The sequence below is a fragment of the Triturus cristatus genome, chromosome 2_1 (genome assembly GCF_964204655.1).
Source record: "Triturus cristatus chromosome 2_1, aTriCri1.1, whole genome shotgun sequence".
NCBI lineage: Eukaryota > Metazoa > Chordata > Amphibia > Caudata > Salamandridae > Triturus > Triturus cristatus.
In genome coordinates this window covers 65,364,022-65,383,690 of record NC_140581.1, presented here as the reverse complement: position 1 = coordinate 65,383,690, position 19,669 = coordinate 65,364,022, and positions in this window count along the sequence as shown.

The following is a 19,669-nucleotide window of genomic DNA, read 5'->3' as shown; positions in this document are numbered from 1 at the left end:
GCGGGCGCGCGAGTTATAGTTAGCTGAACTAACTATAACGGGGGAATTTCATTGGTTTTTTACGAGTAAAATGTCCAGCTAACTATAACATGTGTGAAACCTATGGTTTTTTCACTGAATATATATATATATATATCCCTATGGAAAATTGCATGGGGAAAATGCGTTTTGGGACCCCCCTTTTTTCTCAGCCCCCGCTTGACGAATCCCCCCGAGACTTTCAGAGTAGGAGCGGAGCGGGGCGCCCCACCTATTTTGAAAATTTCGCGAGGATTCGGCAACTGGCGCCAAAGTTATTCCAAATAGAATGTTGCGGATTTCCTATGGAAACACGGTCCTAACTATAACTATCTACTGGCGATCGCCAGTAGATAATATATATATATATATTTCTTTCTTTCTCCAAATGCCCTTGCGCTCAAGAATGCACTCAACAATGCTCTCACCCTTCGGGTATTGTTAGCCTTGCTGCAGCATGCTGTCTCTCTGTCCAAACTTTGCAATCATGCTCGACGCGTTTCAAGGCATTCGCCTCTTAATCATGAGCTTCACACAAAGGCACGGAAGGCTCACCTGTTTGTTCACTTCATTTTCAGTGTTAAATGAAACAGCCCTCAGTGGGCGTGGCTTGCAGTAAACGCCACATAGCATGATGGTAATTGCAGTTCCACAGGTAAGTGTTAGTGTCACTCCTTTAGTAGGCTGCGTGCCCCTGTGTAAAAATAAAAAACTGTGTAAGATCCTTTAGTAGTTAGGGACATCTTGAGATTGCATGCTTCATTTTGCAAGAGAACATTGTGCCTTACGGAAAGTGATTTTTGCCTTCCATGGCCTTTCAACATTGAGAAATGGTGCACCTCTTGTTTCCGCGGCTCGGGCAGCCGCGTATTATTTTTTTCTCCAAATGCCCTTGCGCTCAAGAATGCCCTCAACAATGCTCTCGCCCTTCGGGTATTGTTAGCCTTTCTGCAGCACGCTGTCTCTCTGTCCGAACTTTGCAATCATGCTTGATGCGTTTCAAGGCATTCGCCTCTTAATCATGAGCTTCATTCAAAGGCACGGAAGGCTCACCTGTTTGTTCACTTCATTTTTATTGTTAAATGAAACAGCCCTCAGAGGGCGTGGCTTGCAGAAAACGCCACATAGCATGATGGTAATTGCAGTTCCACAGGTAAGTATTAGTGTCACTCCTTTAGTAGGGTCTGTGCCCCTGTGTAAAAATAAAAAGCTGTGTAAGATCCTTTAGTAGGTAGGGACATCTTGAGATTGCATGCTTCATTATGCAAGAGAACATTGTGCCTTACGGAAGTGATTTTTGCCTTCTATGGCCTTTCAACATTGAGAAATGGTGCACCTCTTGTTCCCGCTGCTCGGGCAGCCGCGTATCATTTTTGCCTCCAAACGCCCTTGCGCTCAAGAATGCACTCAAACAATGTTTGTGCGAACTAGGATAGTGGTGAGGTCCAGCTCTGAGAGGAAGTTGCCCTTCTTCACCACCTCTTGATAGAGGTTAAGAAAGAGAGTGGAGCGGGCAGATCTTAATTTGTAATAGTATTCGAGGGGAAGGCATTTCGGCCCTGTCATCTTACACAATTGCATGGCTGTGATGGCCATAACAATTTCATTGTGGTTGATAGGTTGGTCCAGTATCTATCTCTCCGTAGATTACAATTTTGCAAGGGAAACGTCAGATGTGAGGGAGTGTGTAGTTTTGCATGAGTCATGATGTTATCAAGCATATAAAGTGGAAAAGTAGGGAGTAAATGCATCTGCAATCTCCGTAGAAATGCGGAGCAGGGCACCAATCAGATTCCGTATCTCTGGGATCAGCTTTGCTTGTGTTACAAACCACAACTGCTTGCTCTCTGAAAGACATAACTAGCACAGCGAGGTCTGGATGATGCTAATTGGCCTCTAGTGTGCTCATTGCAGAGCCACGGGGGCTTGCTTACTCAGTGGAGCAGGGCTAATTCCAGATCCGCTATCCTTTTGGAGAATGTTTATCCCTGTTCTATGAGGAATACTTTACCTCCTCCACCCATGACCACCTTTCCTGCTGCTAAAGGTGACCTGAGTGAGGCCAGCCAGGGCTCTAAGTTGAGAACTAAGTATGTAGCCATTTCTTGTTGTAAGTGTTGGGCACATAGTGGCTCTTGCAAGTGCCACGTGTTGAGCCACCATATGGGTCTGGCCCTGTCGCAGTGTAGGCACAGGGTCAAAACATTACCAATCATTCAGCAAACTGCAATATATACTGACTTTACAAAATGCATGTGTAACAGAGTCTTTAAATCCCATCTCACTTTTACTATTCTTTGTTAAAAATATAGACAAAACTGAATAACCAACTCACAAATTATATCAATTTGAATGATTTACTTCACACTACTCAATCGAGTTTAAAGGTATCCTAATCCATGGAATCAGCCCTACTCCTCGCTACCGAAACCTTGAAAAGGTGTGCGGATGAAGGACAAACTGCCACTTTGGTGTTAGTGGACCGTCGGTGGGGGGTCTGAGGTACAGCATTACGTTGGTTGACCTGTTTCCTTCTAACGCTGAGCTTTCAAGTTGCCCTGCATCTGTATATGTCAGACAGCATTCCTCTCACACAAGGGGTTCCACAGGGCTCTATATTGAGCCCTATCCAATTCAATCTATGTATTTGTCCCCTGGAGGAAATTGTGAAAAAACACAACTGAAAAATTGTATCATATATGGATGATACACAGCTCATAGTAACTCTATTACAGGATGCCAAGGCGATTGAGCATGGAAGAGCTAGCCTCCTGGATGATCAACAATTGCCTAAAACTCAATAGCAACATAACAAAGGTAATGATAGTCTGGAAAATACCTCCTATCTGGTTATCGGCCTGGTGGCCTGAGGCCCTGGGTAAAACCCCTGTCCCAAAAGCGAAAACCAAAAACCTAGGGTTTTGGTTTGAGCCCAAACTCTTGGTTCCTAATCTCCTGAGAGGAGCATTTACCTCAAAAGCTCTGACTACTCTTCACTGTTTGCCAGTGGAGAAAAGGATTACCTATAAAGCCATGTGTTACTGCAATAGAATCTTGATAAACAAAGTTCCTAGCTACTTGGGATCTAACACCCTACACACCTTCAAGTAGTCTAAGACCTGTGGGGGCTCACCTTGTAAAGTGCCAAAAGTGCAGAGGGCTAGGATGAGAGCCCAGCCAGTTAGCTATCTAACGGCCAATTTGTGGAATGCCTTGTCACCTAATCTGAGATTAGAACCTGCGGAAGGGATTTTTCTCAAGGGACTTAAAACTTTTTGGTACTCAAACAGGGACTGTGTAACCTGCCTTACTTTATTGTCTTGTTTATATTACTTTCAGGCTCATTTTACCATCTTTTTTCTCCCTTCTTTTGGGGGGTTAGAGTCCTAGCACGGGGACACACTGGTGGGTGTAACCAGGCACTTTACAAATGGTAAATAAATAACCCAGCAGTGTTTCAGCAATGAAGCAATATGAGCAAGTTGAGGAAGCAAACAAACAATCAACAAAATAAATAAAAGACAAGAAAAAAGCCTCATATTATGCTAAAACCAGTCCTATGATAGAATCGATATATTAGATGGAAGTAAAATAAGCCACACCACCAATTGTGAGTGACTGCATGCTGTGATTCTGATTTTCATGTTCCTTTCTGTTTTTCCAATGTTTAACAAACCACATGGGCACTTTATACTATACACATTTTTAGTGAGGTGCATTTTGGTATCATAGCTTCCACTTGTTTGAATTTAATTTTGCCTCAAAACTGATAGTACATTTAGTGTATGGTTGATACTGGCTATATTAGGTGTCTCTATCAATGCGATTACATGCAGGTGTGGGATAGGCAAAGTTATAATTTATCAATCACTGTTGTGTTCTGCATGTGTACAAAGTAACAGTCGTTTATGATTCGGTTATTATTTTTGATGATTCTGCACATGTATGATCCTGTACTTGTTGTAATGTAATACGCACATAAATGTACATTTTTCTTTTTAATAGAGTTGATTCGGGACATGAGCATATGCGGTAAGGTGTACATGGTACTGTACTAATGTTCAGAACATTGTTAAGTTAGTAGTTACCCCTGATTAAGAGGTACCTGAAATGCATGGGGTCTTGTCTAAAACTGGATGCCATTGAAGAAAATGGGTAATTTGTAAAGGTTGTGATTCTAAGCAAAGAATTTGGTTATTGTGGAAATTTGCATTTGGTTTCTAATGGATCACAATGGAGCATTAAATAAGGTATCAGACAATAGGAAAAAGTGGCAAATCTCGCATCCACCACTGTTCCTTGTACCAGACATTTTGCTGCCCACTCTATTCTCTGCACATTAAACTGCTTTTTAAATCACTATAAATAAATATTATCACAATATTTATACATATATCTTCTAAGAAATTCACTAATTTAAAAAAAATCCCGCTTCTGTTAAAAATATACTTCCCCATGCTGTGGGCAAAACATTGCTTCTGTTCTCTGAATCCAAGAACGTACCCCTTAGCATTAAACACTCACTCATCTAGCCATCATCTAAATAAGCATATTCAATAGTGCATAACAATATGTAAACTAAGGCAAAGCAACAAAAAGACTCAAGATGCCTGATACAAGCATTAAAATGTAACAACAGGTATTGATGCCTCAAAGTTATTTGCAAAAAATGATCATATCCTTTTATACCCTATCTCAGTACAATGCAATTGCAGATAAGGATTAAAAGCAAATAGTGAAGTATTCTGGGATTTGAAACTGACCCTAATTACACGCGTTTTTAAGACTGCACTACCGTCTCCAGTCTACAGGGGCAGAGCAGAGCAAACATATAAACACACTTGATGAAATTCAAGTCCGAATCCTCACAATACAATTACAAAAAAAGTTGTAAAACAATTGACACATTTGTTCTTGAAGTCATTTTTAAATTATTTTTAAGATGTTGGCTTGTGGGGACCTGGGATCGGGTCCCAAAATTACAATCAAAGCCGAACAGCGTGAGTGTGTTATTACACCTAATTCCCCACTAGGAGAGTAACACGTACATACACACACACACACACACACACACACACACACACACACACACATGCACATAGCTGTCATTTCTTAACATTCGCAGTTTCAGTATCATTATTCTGTTTGCTTGTTACAGTTGATGCCTGTTAGAAACGGGAGTCTCTAGTTAGCAATGGTTGCACCTATGTCCAAATAGGGACCCTTGTTTCTAGTCAGGGTAAGGGGGATACACTCCCAAAATAACCCCTCCTCACCCCCTTGGTAGCTTTGCATGAGCAGACAGGCTTATCTCAGAGGCAGTGTGTAAAGTATTTGTGAACACATACAGTAATACAGTGAAAACACTACAAATGGACACCACAGCAGTTTAGAAAAATAAATAATTTTGATCTAAACTCAAAACAAGACCAAGCGACAAAAATCCACTATACAGTATCAGAAATATCCTTAAAAATAGGTTATTCACTTAAATCAAGTTTGTTGCAACAAATATCTCCACTTTGAGTTATACGACGTTGTGACAGATAGATATCCCAAAGTACGGTGCCGACCATGAGGTGCACGGCATCGGCCCCGGAGTCAAACAGACCCACACAGAAAAGTACCTTGGAAATGCGATGAAAACAAAGATGGCTCATGGCGTCGGGGAAGTGCAGCTTTGTTGGGACTGAGCGGCATCAGTTCCCTACGACCCCAGGGGAGGTGTAGACTATGTTCCTTATTGCAGTGCAGGGGAGGTGAGACAACGGTTCCTTACTGTGTGAGGGAGGTGGCATCACGATGGTACTGAACCCACTGTTCCTTACGATGTCACAATGTCAATGGATTTGGGGTCACCCCTGTCGAGTATCGGCTCTGCAATGATGATGTCGGCTTCGGAGTCGATGAGGCACAGCAGCAGGCATCGGGCCCATGTCGCAAGTTGGAGCAGTGCTCACTGCTTCGGGCAGGTTACGGCAGCGCTTGCTGGCATCGATGTGGCACAGCAGTTGGCATTGGGCCTACGTCGGACGTCGGAGCAGTGCTCATGGCATCGGTGCAGGTTAAGGCGCCGCTCGCCGGCGTCAGTGTTGCAATTTCCTTCGGTAGCAGCTAAAACAGCAGTTCCAGATGCAGGCAGACACAAGGGGTGAAGTCTTTGTGTTTCTGAGACTTCAGAATAGGAGGCAAGCTCAGTTTCAATCCTTTGAAGATCTTTTCTTCAAGCAGGTGACAAAGCAAAGCAGCAAAGTCCTTTTTCTCCTTTCCTTGGTTGCAAGCAGCCACTGCAGGCCAATCCCATTCAACAAAAAGCACAGGGGTAGTATTCCTCCTCAGCTTCTCCGGCTCTTCTCCTTGGCAAAGGTTTCTTCTTGATTTCCCAGAAGGGACCTGCTAAATCACCGAAGAGGCCTCCTACTTCCTGAAAAAACATGTCCCTGGAACAAACTTGAACCTAACAGCTTGGCTGATTCACTTACAAATAACCCTCCCGCCCTTGGATTTGGCAATACTAACAGGGGAGCAATTAAATTTCAAAACTGGATCAGTCAGGCAATCAATCAACTGGCGCCTGTTGAAATAAAAAAAAAAGCTAGAAGGCGATCTGTAACTGCGCTCTGGTATTCCGTAGAAGTGAAGCACATAAAAATGAAATGTCGACGACTTGAGCGGTTGTGGCGTTTGGATTATAGTGCTCTAAATAAATTAGTATACACTAAAGCTCTACAGGAATACAAGTCAGCAATCGTTCAGGCCAAATCAGTATATTTCACAAATAAAACTCAGGCAGCCTCTAATACCACCAGAGAGCTATTTAAAACTGTCACTCATTTGACTAAGAGCCCCCGTGATACTCTCTTTAGCCCTGATCAGAACCTTGTGACCAATATTGCAACCTTGTTTCAGCAAAAGGTTCAGAATGTGTACGACGATCTTAGCTCATCTGCACTAATTTTGCCCAATGACAACAATGATACTGCCCCCCTGACTGGGTCTAGCTATCCCTGCTTCCCGCTGTTAGAGGAGACACAGGTGGCAGATTTAATTGTTCAGATGAAGTCAGGGTCCCCACTAGATCCATGTCCGCCACACATCTTACACCTGATTCCACAGACGGTGGCAGCTGTTCTGACCCCTTTGCTAAATAATATCTTCTCGTCTGGTGATTTCCCCAGCTGCTGGAAAAAAGCTTGCATTCGACCAATCCTCAAGAAGGACTCATCAGATCCTACGGTACTCAAGCATTACCGACCAATATCCTGCCTACCCCTGCCAGCTAAAATTCTTGAAAAAGCCATAAACCAAGAAATGATGAGGTATGTTGACCGTAACAAACTCCAAGACCCCTCTCAACATGGCTTTCGCCCCTTTCATTCAACAGAGTCCGCCCTGATCATGGCCACTGAAAACATTCGAAGAAAAATGGACGAGGGTGGTAGAACGGCCCTGATCTTACTAGATCTTACAGCGGCGTTCGATACCGTGAACCATTCGATCCTACAAAACAGACTAAAAACTCTAGGCTTCACTGGTACGGCACTAACTCTGTTAACATCCTTTTTGGAGTCTCGAATCCAACCAGTACACTGGGAAGGTCTTCAATCTGACGAATTCTCCCTCCCAGGCGGGGTACCTGAGGGCTCGGCATTGTCGCCCACCCTGTTTAACCTATATGTTACTCCCTTAGCTGCCCTGGTTCGATCTCATGGCCTACAATTAGTGTCTTATGCCGATGACACTCAAATTATAGTGTCAGTATCCCAGACCATTGATGCCACGGCAGAGTGCTTCAAAAACTGCCTTCTGGATGTAAAAAACTGGATGAGCTGTAACTTCCTGAAACTAAATGCGGACAAAACCGAGATAATCGAATTTGGTCAGAAACCGTCTGTCTGGAGTAACCTCTTGTGGCCTCTGGAGGCAGGCGCCTGTCCTAGTCCTGTTGACAAGGTCAGAAATCTTGGCTTCTTGGTGGATAAAGATCTGTCCTGTAAAGCGCAGATTAACCAGGTTACTTCCACTTGTTTTTACACCATCAAAGTTCTTAGAAAAATCCTACCCTATATTCCTCCAATACTAAAAAAAAATGTAATAGGCGCCCTGATAATGTCCCGAGTGGACTATTGCAACTCACTCTATCTGGGTACAGGTGAAAAACAAATTAATAAACTTCATGTAATTCAAAATGCCGCAGCTAGGGTTTTACTAAATCTAACCTACCGTCACCCAACGTTCAAAGCCATCAAGGAACTTCACTGGCTCCCAGTTCGAGCCAGAATACAGTTTAAGGCCATCTGCCTGGTTCATAAATCCTTGTATGGCTCGGGACCAGATGACCTATCTAAACTTCTCCCTCGCTATGTGCCATCACGCACATTAAGGTCAGCCAACCATGATCTGATATGTCAGCCAAGAATAAGAAGAATGCAGTGGGTCGGCAGGTCCTTTTCGTACCAAGCTTCCAGATTATGGAACTCTCTGCCCTCTCACTTACGCTCACAAAAATCCAAACAATGCTTTAGAAAGGCATTAAAGACCTGGCTTTTCTCCTCACACTAAGATCTACTTCCACCGCTCCCTGTGTCCACTATAGCGCCAAGACGCCTCGGCATTCGAGTGCTCTACAAATATTTCAGTATTCAGTATCTAAAAGTCTGGGGTCTGGGTACCACTTTTTACATACAAAAATCATTTTTTCTATGAACGCGGAGACTGACTGTACCCAGACAAAACTAGTTCTGTCTTCACTGGTACGGCTTCCTGGCAGGAGGTGGAGGCAGCATTGTTGAAGGCAGACCAGGCCCATTCAGGTGAAACGAAAATATCCTTCCGCAACTCCAATTGCAACCAAGGTCTATTCAGCCCAAGCCTGACTCATCAGACTTCTGGAGGCACAGCCCTCTCCAGCCCCCTGTCATTCAAAAGCCAGACATGCAATACACCAACCTAGCAGAGGCACACTGGATGATTAGGCAAGAAAACACCCACTTTCTGAAAGTGGTATTTTCAAACACAGAATGTAAAAATCACCCTCACTAAAAGATGCACTTTAACATTCTGAGTTCAGGCATACTAAACTTTATTTTCCCATCTTGTTCCTAGGGTCAGTTATGTTTATAAGATGTTAGAAACTAACTCCCCATTCTGGGCACTGGGAACAGATAGCCTTGCAATAGTGAAAAATGAAATTGGCAGTATTTCACTATCAGGACATGCCACACACATCAGGGCATGTCCTACGTTTCACATACAATACACCCAGGCCACAGGGGTACCTTGGGCCTACTTTATGGGTGATTAACATGTAGAAAAGGGAAGGTTTAGGGACGGGCAAGTATGTGCACTTGCCAAGTCGACATGGCACTCCCAGACTGCACACAGGCTCTGCATTGGCAGGCCTGAGTCACATTTTACAAGCTGCTTCTGTGGGTGACACTATCAGTGCTGCACTCCCACCAGCAGCATTTGATTTATAGGCCCTGGGCACACATAGTGCACTGTACTAGGGTCTGACAAGTAAATCAAATAATCCAATCAGTCAATCACTAATCCATACAAAAATTGACAAAGGAGAGCATATGCACTTTAGCACTGATCATCGGTGGTAAAGTACCGAGAGTCATAAAACGACCAACAACAGGTCAGAAAAAAATACAGGAGGAAGGCAAAAAGTTCTGGGATAAACCTGCAAAAAGGGTCACGTCCAACAATGCCATATTGCCTAAACCCAAGTTTAAAATCAGGTCATGGAGCATCAGGGAAGGTGCACTTTAAACATAAGTTCTACAATTCTGTCAATGTCAGTAATTGGTTCAGGAGTTAGAAGCTTGCCTTTTGTCATTTTTGTTAAGCATGGCTAATATTTATAAATGTGATTCTTTGCCTCAGAATTGTTTTTTGTCTTTCTATGGAAGCAGTCTTTTAATCCTGAGAACACTTCTTTTTGCATAAATATGAGTATCTAAATTCTTCTTAGTAACTATTTTTGACATTTCTCCAAATGTATATGTTCCACCGGTGGTGCAGTGAAGATTATTACAAGATAAAGGGAAGTTTGATGCAAGCAATAGAACATTTGTTAATTGGCTTTTATTTTATTTTCATCAATAAAAAGCTCAAGGAATCTTGATATTTTTAAAACTGTTTGAGTTCCTACTTGTAATTACCGGTACCCTTGCGAGTTGCAGAGAAGCATAACAGTATGTTTTTATATTACCAAAATAATATCTTCAATGTTTAGTATGACTTTCATGTTGCTCCTGTTGACAGAATGAATGGAATGCAGTGCATTGACCTGAGAATAATAAAGGGCTGAGAAGGAGCTGCATTGAGTCTGAGCCAAGCAAACTATGACTTATAAGTCAAGGGACTCTCTGGGTTAATGTGCTCTTTTTATTCGCAGGCAGGACATTGAAAACATGCTGTGAAAGAGACATTAGTTAGTATACAGTCAAACATAAGACAGAAAAGTGTTCATCACATTGAGCGCAGATATTCTGTGAAGAAACTCAATGCATCATCATCAAGAGGCATACATTACATAACGAGAGAAACACAGGTGCCACCATTATTTTGGATGTATTAGATCATTAATTAAGGTAGATGTCCATGTGTTTATTTTAGGAAAGTGACCATGTGCAGTGCTTCATACTGATAATCTCAGATTCTAAAACATTGGAAAAATACTAGTTAGTATGTGGAAAAGTCTAAATTCCTTCAGACTATTAGGGTCAGAATTACAAGTCTTCCCTATTCCCTATCAAGGTTAGTGCATGTCTTTCATGTTGAAATCATTGCAGTATTTTTTTTTCACAGTTTCATACTGTGCGGACCAGACCTGAGGGCATTGGAACACTTTGTAATAGAACGATGTGTACATACATGGGAGGGTTAGGAGACTTGTCCAGATTTGCAGGATGTTGAGCCGCGGTCCAGAATTGAACCCAGTGCCAAGATTACATAAGCCTTTGCCTTGCCCTTGCGTCAACAAGGTAAAGGCTTAAGTAAGGTTTTCAAAACCAAGCAGGGGGTGATATGAATGACTTTGTAAGTTAATGTAATGCAACACTATTTACATACACATGTACTGAGGCACACTAAGGTAGTCCTTACAATAACAATGATTTGTAACTACAGAAGTTGTACAAAGGCAGTCCAGATCAATTTTTCTTCTTTTTAATTTTTACTGTCAGTTACCGGGATCACAGCAAGATAGTGTCTACGTCTGGAGATTACAAGGCATATCAAGGCCTGACAGAGGTCCAGCCCGAATTGAGTCGCTTGGACTGCTTTTCAACCAATTGCCGTGCTAGGGGTTCGTCATGCCTCTGATGTTCTGCATTGAAAGGAATTCTGAGATTACTATCTGTTTGCAGTGGGCTGGCATTGCATAACATATTGTGTATACGCATACAGGAATTTAATAGGGAATTCAGATTTTAGTGGTACCAGCTACTTCTGCTCTGTCCTGGCTGTTTTTAATATCTCATTTCTACTTGCCTTGAAAAAGTCCATTGGACGAAATACGTGTCAGCTGCCAATGTGGTTGTTTTTGTACGAAAAGACTGAAAAATAAAAATAAAAATCGATCTGAACTACTTTTGTACAACTTCTGTAGTTACGAATCAATGTGATTGTATGGACCACCTGTGTGTGCCTCGGTACAAGTGTATGTAAATAGGTCTTTCCCTAGAGATCACTCTAAAGTTTACAACCTTCAAGTGGTTGGTGGGTCTGTTACCTTTAGAGCAACGCAATTTACTATTTGTAAATCATATTTTTCTCTGGAAACCTGCCTTATAGATGTGCAATTGTAGAAGGCAGATCCACTTGTTGCTTTTCAGTTTTTGACAATAATAAATGTCATGCAACACATCGGCGTGTTCTGCGTTGCTTTAGATTTCATAGTAGTGGGCATTTGATGAGTGAAGTATGGGCGTTCCTGTGCATCCACATGAAGCATGAGCATCCTATATTGGCAGCTGGACACCTAGTTTGCCACTTGCCTTTGGCCTCCAGTTACTGCTTGTTCCAGACTTATCCAGCAGCTTCCTGGGTTTTCCCACTGGTGTTTTGCTGACCGGGTTTTCCTACTCACCGTTCTTCCCACCAACAGAACCCACCAGGTCCTACTGAATGCAGGTGTGACTGCGCACAGGGTGGGCCACTGGCCTGCTGCTGACATGCCAAGGACAAGCCCGTCTGCCTGTCCGTGCCTGGACCGGATGCTTGGCAGTTCGGGCTGGACTGTTCCTAGGAGGCACAGGGTCAAGACTGATTTGCTTCTGGCTGGGTCTATATTTGGGTGGCATGGAGAGCAAAAGAATGATGGATTTAACCCAGATCTCTTGACTGGGAGTGAATGATTGATTTGTTCAGCATTCCCTCCATCATGTGTCTGCATAATACTTTTTGCCAAAGTAGGATGTGTATGCTGAGTCGTAGGTCTCTTGCTCACTGTGCAACTGGATTCAAGCTAGCCTGGTTGATGAGGTGTAATAGCCCGAAACTGGTCCCAGGATGCTTGTTTCAGATCCAGAGAGGACCCGACTTGGCAGTTCGAGCCGGACTGTTCCCATGAGGCACAGGGTCAAGACTGATTTGCATATGGCTGGGTCTAAACTGGGGTGAAATGGTTGGCAAAAAACTATGGATTTAACCTAGATCTCTTGACTGGGAGTGAATGTATGATTCATTCTGCATTCCATCCATCATTTGCTTGCATAGCACAGGACCGAACCTGAAGCCACGTCCGTGGAGATAAACTATTGCCAATTTTTACACTCTCGACCCTGGACAGCACAACAAACACTGCCAACGTGCTGACCCACGCTCCACGGTAGGAACTTTCTCCTACAGCCACTACCACTTCACCTGCCACTGCATACACACCAGCCCATTGACTAGCCCAACCCTTAACACATCACAGACACCACTTGCACAAAAACACCAAATTGTATGAGCCTTCTCAACATATGCTCACTGTAGGAGAGTAGGATCTGCACTTATGTTGCCCCCACTTTTTTTCGGATGTATACACTGGTTTCTGGCTATAGTCTGGCTGGGTCCCTGCTAATCAGGGCCCCAGTCTCTCAGGTTCTCTCTAAATGACTTGGTGTGCATATTAGATGCACTAGTGATTGGATACTGTGGTACCTTATGAGCCCCTAGTACATGGTTACTTAGGTACCTAGGGCATTGGTACTTCACAGGCCTACCAGGGGCTGCAGCATGTATTATGCCACACCTGGGAAGCATTCTCAATCTGACACCACAGGCCTGCAACTGCAGCCTGTGTGAGGTAGTGTTAGCACTCCTCACAGAGGTATAGATTCCTATATCTCAACATACACACACATATAAACCTATCAGCCACCCCTATGGCAGGCCCTATCAATCCTGAGGGCAGGGTGCTTGGTTTACTATGGGAGTGGGTGCTTCTGCATGAACAGGACCCCTCTGCAGCTGGCAGAGTCTATTGTCTGCGGCTGTTGTGGATGCGGTTAAACCATATACTCTTAAGTGCATAATACCCTAGCGGTAAATGCTAACTTTGGAATGACTGCATCAAAACATGTCATGTTTGGTGTCAAACAACTTGGAATCATACCCCCACTCCAGTAACTGGTTCACACAAGGAAGCAATATTCTAATAATGTAAGCAGCTTGTGAAATGATTATGGTATGACCTAGAATTATAAGGAATAAAATACCTTCTGTCATGTGTTAAAATGACATTGCATGTCCTATCTGCCTTTGGGGTCCTTGCCTTATTGGTAACGGAACTCATCTGTGACCTGTAATAGCCTTATAATGTACAGCAGATAATACTTTAGTTTATCGATAATTCATCCATATTCATTTTTTACATGTACCATTCTCTTTGTCTTTGTCTCGTTCTCATTCCAGCTTCTCTCTATAGCATTATGTATCATCCTAAACCTTCAACTCATCCTTTGTCAAGCCTTCCATTACCATCCAATAATCAGAGTTGTTCCATTGTTGCTGGGACAGGTTTAGAGTGAGTTGGCAATTATTATTTATTCAGAGCACATTCTTCAGTGACAGTGGAGTTTAACCTGATGGTGTCAAACAATTCTTTCCATCTGACCTTTGAAATATGTAGCAGCTGTCGTCCATCTTTGCATTCAGGGACACCAAGGAGAAATTGTCCAGTTTACTACTGTCAACAGTTTTAGCAAGTACATTATGTAAGGTATTTTAACAAATATCTTTTTCCATTTTCTTTCATAAATTGCTTCTACAATTCTGTCAATGTCAGTAATTGGTTCAGGAGTTAGAAGCTTGCCTTTTGTCATTTTTGTAAAGCATGGCTAATATTTATAAATGGGATTCTTTGCCTCAGAATTGTTTTTTGTCTTTCTATGGAAGCAGTCTTTTAATCCTGAGAACACTTCTTTTTGCATAAATATGAGTATCTAAATTCTTCTTAGTAACTATTTTTGACATTTCTCCAAATGTATATGTTCAATCGGTGGTGCAGTGAAGATTATTACAAGATAAAGGGAAGTTTGATGCAAGCAATAGAACATTTGTTAATTGGCTTTTATTTTATTTTCATCAATAAAAAGCTCAAGGAATCTTGATATTTTTAAAACTGTTTGAGTTCCTACTTGTAATTACCGGTACCCTTGCGAGTTGCAGAGAAGCATAACAGTATGTTTTTATATTACCAAAATAATATCTTCAATGTTTAGTATGACTTTCATGTTGCTCCTGTTGACAGAATGAATGGAATGCAGTGCATTGACCTGAGAATAATAAAGGGCTGAGAAGGAGCTGCATTGAGTCTGAGACAAGCAAACTATGACTTATAAATCAAGGGACTCTCTGGGTTAATGTGCTATTTTTATTCGCAGGCAGGACATTGAAAACATGCTGTGAAAGAGACATTAGTTAGTATACAGTCAAACATAAGACAGAAAAGTGTTCATCACATTGAGCGCAGATATTCTGTGAAGAAACTCAATGGCATCATCATCAAGAGGCATACATTACATAACGAGAGAAACACAGGTGCCACCATTATTTTGGATGTATTAGATCATTAATTAAGGTAGATGTCCATGTGTTTATTTTAGGAAAGTGACCATGTGCAGTGCTTCATACTGATAATCTCAGATTCTAAAACATTGGAAAAATACTAGTTAGTATGTGGAAAAGTCTAAATTTCTTCAGACTATTAGGGTCAGAATTAAAAGTCTTCCCTATTCCATATCAAGATTAGTGGATGTCTTTCATGTTGAAATCATTGCAGTATTTTTTTTTCACAGTTTCATACTGTGCGGACCAGACCTGAGGGCATTGGAACACTTTGTAATAGAACGAAGTGTACATCCATGGGAGGTTTGAGAGACTTGTCCAGATTTGCAGGATGTTGAGCCGCGGTCCAGAATTGAACCCAGTGCCAAGATTACATAAGCCTTTGCCTTGCCCTTGCGTCAACAAGGTAAAGGCTTAAGTAAGGTTTTCAAAACCAAGCAGGGGGTGATATGAATGACTTTGTAAGTTAATGTAATGCAACACTATTTACATACACATGTACTGAGACACACTAAGGTAGTCCTTACAATAACAATGATTTGTAACTACAGAAGTTGTACAAAGGCAGTCCAGATCAATTTTTCTTCTTTTTAATTTTTACTGTCAGTTACCGGGATCACAGCAAGATAGTGTCTACGTCTGGAGATTACAAGGCATATCAAGGCCTGACGGAGGTCCAGCCCGAATTGAGTCGCTTGGACTGCTTTTCAACCAATTGCCGTGCTAGGGGTTCGTCATGCCTCTGATGTTCTGCATTGAAAGGAATTCTGAGATTACTATCTGTTTGCAGTGGGCTGGCATTGCATAACATATTGTGTATACGCATACAGGAATTTAATAGGGAATTCAGATTTTAGTGGTACCAGCTACTTCTGCTCTGTCCTGCCTGTTTTTAACATCTCATTTCTGCTTGCCTTGAAAAAGTCCATTGGACGAAATACGTGTCAGCTGCCAATGTGCTTGTTTTTGTACGAAAAGACTGAAAAATAAAAATAAAAATCGATCTGAACTACCTTTGTACAACTTCTGTAGTTACGAATCAATGTGATTGTATGGACCACCTTTGTGTGCCTCGGTACAAGTGTATGTAAATAGGTCTTTCCCTAGAGATCACTCTAGAGTTTACAACCTTCAAGTGGTTGGTTTATTCTGTTACCTTTAGAGCAACGCAATTTACTATTTGTAAATCATATTTTTCTCTGGAAACCTGCCTTATAGATGTGCAATTGTAGAAGGCAGATCCACTTGTTGCTTTTCAGTTTTTGACAATAATAAATGTCATGCAACACATCGGCTTGTTCTGCGTTGCTTTAGATTTCATAGTAGTGGGCATTTGATGAGTGAAGTATGGGCGTTCCTGGGCATCCACATGAAGCATGAGCATCCTATATTGGCAGCTGGACACCTAGTTTGCCACTTGCCTTTGGCCTCCAGTTACTGCTTGTTCCAGACTTATCCAGCAGCTTCCTGGGTTTTCCCACTGGTGTTTTGCTGACCGGGTTTTCCTACTCACCGTTCTTCCCACCAACAGAACCCACCAGGTCCTACTGAATGCAGGTGTGACTGCGCACAGGGTGGGCCACTGGCCTGCTGCTGACATGCCAAGGACAAGCCCGTCTGCCTGTCCGTGCCTGGACCGGATGCTTGGCAGTTCGGGCTGGACTGTTCCTAGGAGGCACAGGGTCAAGACTGATTTGCTTCTGGCTGGGTCTATATTTGGGTGGCATGGAGAGCAAAAGAATGATGGATTTAACCCAGATCTCTTGACTGGGAGTGAATGATTGATTTGTTCAGCATTCCGTCCATCATGTGTCTGCATAATACTTTTTGCCAAAGTAGGATGGGTATGCTGAGTCGTAGGTCTCTTGCTCACTGTGCAACTGGATTCAAGCTAGCCTGGTTGATGAGGTGTAATAGCCCGAAACTGGTCCCAGGATGCTTGTTTCAGATCCAGAGAGGACCCGACTTGGCAGTTCGAGCCGGACTGTTCCCATGAGGCACAGGGTCAAGACTGATTTGCATATGGCTGGGTCTAAACTGGGGTGAAATGGTTGGCAAAAAACTATGGATTTAACCTAGATCTCTTGACTGGGAGTGAATGTATGATTCATTCTGCATTCCATCCATCATTTGCTTGCATAGCACAGGACCAAACCTTAAGCCACGTCCGTGGAGATAAACTATTGCCAATTTTTACACTCTCGACCCTGGACAGCACAACACACACTGCCAACGTGCTGACCCACGCTCCACAGTAGGAACTTTCTCCTACAGCCACTACCACTTCACCTGCCACTGCATACACACCAGCCCATTGACTAGCCCAACCCTTAACACATCACAGACACCACTTGCACAAAAACACCAAATTGTATGAGCCTTCTCAACATACGCTCACTGTAGGAGAGTAGGATCTGCACTTATGTTGCCCCCACTTTTTTTCTGATGTATACACTGGTTTCTGGCTATAGTCTGGCTGGGTCCCTGCTAATCAGGGCCCCCGTCTCTCTGTTCTCTCTAAATGACTTGGTGTGCATATTAGATGCACTAGTGATTGGATACTGTGGTACCTTATGAGCCCCTAGTACATGGTTACTTAGGTACCTAGGGCATTGGTACTTCACAGGCCTACCAGGGGCTGCAGCATGTATTATGCCACACCTGGGAAGCATTCTCAATCGGACGCCACAGGCCTGCAACTGCAGCCTGTGTGAGGTAGTGTTAGCACTCCTCACAGAGGTATAGATTCCTATATCTCACCATACACACACATATAAACCTATCAGCCACCCCTATGGCAGGCCCTATCAATCCTGAGGGCAGGGTGCTTGGTTTACTATGGGAGGGGGTGCTTCTGCATGAACAGGACCCCTCTGCAGCTGGCAGAGTCTATTCTCTGCGGCTGCTGTGGATGCGGTTAAACCATATACTCTTAAGTGCATAATAACCTAGCGGTAAATGCTAACTTTGGAATGACTGCATCAAAACATGTCATGTTTGACGTCAAACAACTTGGAATCATACCCCCACACCAGTACCTGGTTCACACAAGGAAGCAATATTCTAATAATGTAAGCAGCTTGTGAAATGATTATGGTATGACCTAGAATTATAAGGAATAAAATACCTTCTGTCATGTGTTAAAATGACATTGCATGTCCTATCTGCCTTTGGGGTCCTTGCCTTATTGGTAACGGAACTCATCTGTGACCTGTAATAGCCTTATAATGTACAGCAGATAATACTTTAGTTTATCGATAATTCATCCATATTCATTTTTTACATGTACCATTCTCTTTGTCTTTGTCTCGTTCTCATTCCAGCTTCTCTCTATAGCATTATGTATCATCCTAAACCTTCAACTCATCCTTTTTCAAACCTTCCATTACCATCCAATAATCAGAGTTGTTCCATTGTTGCTGGGACAGGTTTAGAGTGAGTTGGCAATTATTATTTATTCAGAGCACATTCTACAGTGGCAGTAGAGATTAACCTGATGGTGTCAAACAATTCTTTCCATCTGGCCTTTGAAATATGTAGCAGCTGTCGTCCATCTTTGCATTCAGGGACACCAAGGAGAAATTGTCCAGTTTACTACTGTCAACAGTTTTAGCAAGTACATTATGTAAGGTATTTTAACAAATATCTTTTTCCATTTTCTTTCATAAATTGCTTCTACAATTCTGTCAATGTCAGTAATTGGTTCAGGAGTTAGAAGCTTGCCTTTTGTCATTTTTGTAAAGCATGGCTAATATTTATAAATGGGATTCTTTGCCTCAGAATTGTTTTTTGTCTTTCTATGGAAGCAGTCTTTTAATCCTGAGAACACTTCTTTTTGCATAAATATGAGTATCTAAATTCTTCTTAGTAACTATTTTTGACATTTCTCCAAATGTATATGTTCAATCGGTGGTGCAGTGAAGATTATTACAAGATAAAGGGAAGTTTGATGCAAGCAATAGAACATTTGTTAATTGGCTTTTATTTTATTTTCATCAATAAAAAGCTCAAGGAATCTTGATATTTTTAAAACTGATTGAGTTCCTACTTGTAATTACCGGTACCCTTGCGAGTTGCAGAGAAGCATAACAGTATGTTTTTATATTACCAAAATAATATCTTCAATGTTTAGTATGACTTTCATGTTGCTCCTGTTGACAGAATGAATGGAATGCAGTGCATTGACCTGAGAATAATAAAGGGCTGAGAAGGAGCTGCATTGAGTCTGAGACAAGCAAACTATGGCTTATAAATCAAGGGACTCTCTGGGTTAATGTGCTATTTTTATTCGCAGGCAGGACATTGAAAACATGCTGTGAAAGAGACATTAGTTAGTATACAGTCAAACATAAGACAGAAAAGTGTTCATCACATTGAGCGCAGATATTCTGTGAAGAAACTCAATGGCATCATCATCAAGAGGCATACATTACATAACGAGAGAAACACAGGTGCCACCATTATTTTGGATGTATTAGATCATTAATTAAGGTAGATGTCCATGTGTTTATTTTAGGAAAGTGACCATGTGCAGTGCTTCATACTGATAATCTCAGATTCTAAAACATTGGAAAAATACTAGTTA